Source organism: Empidonax traillii, unplaced genomic scaffold (assembly GCF_003031625.1).
Source record: "Empidonax traillii isolate 1590-97213 ecotype Southwest subspecies unplaced genomic scaffold, ASM303162v1 scaffold2533:size40725, whole genome shotgun sequence".
NCBI lineage: Eukaryota > Metazoa > Chordata > Aves > Passeriformes > Tyrannidae > Empidonax > Empidonax traillii.
This window is the reverse complement of record NW_020957726.1, coordinates 32,431-35,318: the sequence shown is the minus strand read 5'-3', so window position 1 is coordinate 35,318 and position 2,888 is coordinate 32,431.

Sequence of the window (2,888 nt, the reverse complement as noted above, 5' to 3'; positions counted from 1 at the left end):
CCCAGAACACCGCCGTGGGCTCCACCACCTCCGCCGCCGTGGGCAGCATCCTGAGCGAGGAGGGAGTGCCCATCAACTCCGGGGGCTACGGCCTGGGTAGCCTTGGTGGCCTCGGTGGTTTTGGTGGGCGCTACTGTGGCAGGAGGTGCCTGCCCTGCTAAAGCCGGGCCTGAGTCCAGCGAGTGCCTCTCCCAGGGAGCCCAAAGCATCCGATGGAGCTGCTGGTCAGCGCTTCCAGAAGGGCTTGAGCGCCTTCAACACCCTCCTCCAGCCCAGGGAGGGGGAGGAAGGGGCTTTCTGGACACGTGGCCGAGCTTGTCTTGTTCTTGAAAAATCCTGTTTCTGACGACTTTCCCTCGTGTCTGGGAGTTGGAATTTCATGCTGACCTGGTCTAAACGCTGTGCTTCTAAATGGTCAGTTGGATGGGTTTTATTGAGGAATTGAGGAAAAGGGGAGTCTTGCTTGCTGTCTTTCAGCTGGAATGGTTTAAGTGGCTTCTTTTCCCTTTATAAATATATATATATATATATATTCCTTTTGTTTTGCTGAAAACTACTTGACTTTTTATCATTAAACTGATGTTGCATCTGAATTCGAGTTTCATTGTGGTTTTCTTCTTCCTTTTCCTCCCTTTGGGGTGAAATGTGTCATTATATGAAAATCCACGCAGAGTGGAAAATGTGAATCCAATAATCACCACAATCCAGCTGTAAATAATAATTTAATTGGTTTTACACTCTCAAGAAGCACCAAACAGGTTCACATATATATTTTTCTTGCTAGTTTTCTTTTTTCCAACATTTTTTTCCCACGTCTGTGTGTGTAAAATTGTGATACTTCAGCTTGGGACATTTTTGATCTCGTCCCTTATTTGGCATCTTTGAAACTCTGACAATTTGCAAGTGAATGAGAATATTTTCAGCAGCAATATTTGACTCTGGTTTTGGGTATATTCAACCCTACCAGACTCTGGAAATGCAACCATGACACACTTTGTGTAGTTTTGACCCAAGGCTTGAAAATTGGCGAGTACTGAAATCTTGTCAGAGTAATAAGACTCTTTCTATGATTGTATCAATGGCCATTTATTATGAGCTTTGACATCTCCTCTTTCGGGGCACATACAGAATATAAACATCATTTACAACATAATCCCTACAAGAACTCTCAGAATAGGGGGAAATAAAATAAAGAGCAGAGGAACGAATTTCAGGAGCAGGAAATGTCCATGTAAGGAACGGGAGGGGGGGGGTGGTGGGGGGGAACAAACCCCTGAATTTATCCTCGAGGCTTTAAAATTCAAAAAAGAAAGCCCTGGCCTGGAACCACCTTCAGCCACCAGTGCTTTGTGGAGGGTTTGTGCAGGATGATGAAAACTTTATTAAATGCTGGTGCTTCTTTGTATTTCAAGCGACATTTTATGTCTTTTAAGGGTCTTGTCCATCATCTTTAAGGCCTGAAGTCATTAGAGACACAGTTCCTGAAGGAAGTGAAGATTAATTTGACATCCATGTCCCCTTTGGATGTTCAGACTGGAGAAATGGTGCAATAGCTCTGAATTTATAAGACTATTGAGTCCTTTTTTTGTGCATTAATTAGTTCCTACATATATATATAATTTTTCTTGCAGATGGAACCTTTCCTTGATAAAGAAATTGCCTTGTTTCATTTTCCAGTCTGGCTTTAGCCTGTCATTGCATGAGAAGCAGAACATCTACCCATTAAAAATTCTTTCATCTTCAAAATTTAGGGGTAGTTTTAATTTCTGGTACTTTTACACTGACTCTATATTAGTGTCAGCATGAAATGACTGCAAGCACAGTTTAATAAAGATGTTTGGGGTTTTTTTTTTCAGCTCCTCAGCAATTTTTTAGCTGGTGGCTGCCTTGGTATCTAAGATCCCATTAAGACCTTGACTGAAACTCTCTGTGCCATTCCCATCTGACCCACTTAAAACCAGTTATCAGCTGACACGTTCACACCTTAAAAAAAAAACACACACTCTGAGGAGGTTTCCAAGCCTGAAGGGGCTACAAGGAATGTGGGGAGAGGCAGAAAGGAGGTTTGGATGGATATTGGGAAGGAATTCTTTCCTGTGAGGGTGGGGTGGCCCTGGCACAGGTTGTCCAGAGAAGCTGTGGCTGCTCCATCCCTGGAAGTGTCCAAGGCCATGTTGGAGCAACCTGGGCTAGTAGAAGGCATCCCTGCCCATGGCAGGGGGAGGAACAAGGTGATTTTTAAGGTCCTTTCCATCCCAAACCATCCCACAATTCATATTTGTGTGCTGAGATAGCACAGAAGGGATTTACAGGTTCCCTTTGAAAAAGAACTGATAAATCAGGTTTAAATGTGATATAGTTGTATTTTGTCCCCAAATCCCACACCAATCTCACTGGATTCTGGGGGATTTCAGGTGTGGATGTGCTGTTTTAGCAGGGCCTTCCCAAAACACAGGGTTGAGTCTGGATTGTTCTTACCCTTGGCTGGAGGCAGAGCTTTGTAAACACTGGTGGAGACAGGAATTTATTAAGGATTTAGACTCCTATTCTTAATAAAAGAACACCTTGGGACGATGAATTATGTATTAAACACATTCCTAGTGTTTTCCTTTATGACTAAAGCGAAACACAGGCTCGGAGTAGAAACTTTGTTGTGACTGAAAGGTGGCACTGGAATAAATTCAGCCCCTAATTCCCCAAGATGAGAGAAACCTGTGCGACTGCAAATGTCTGGCAGGAGATAAGGCAAGGAAAACAAAGTAATAAGCACTGAGGAAAAGGCATTTAATCACTTGGAAGCATTTTTGCATGCGGGACATACTCGTTGGGAACTAATTTCATGTACAAAGGGTGTCTGTGGTCCCCAGGCCATCTGAGATTCGGTATAA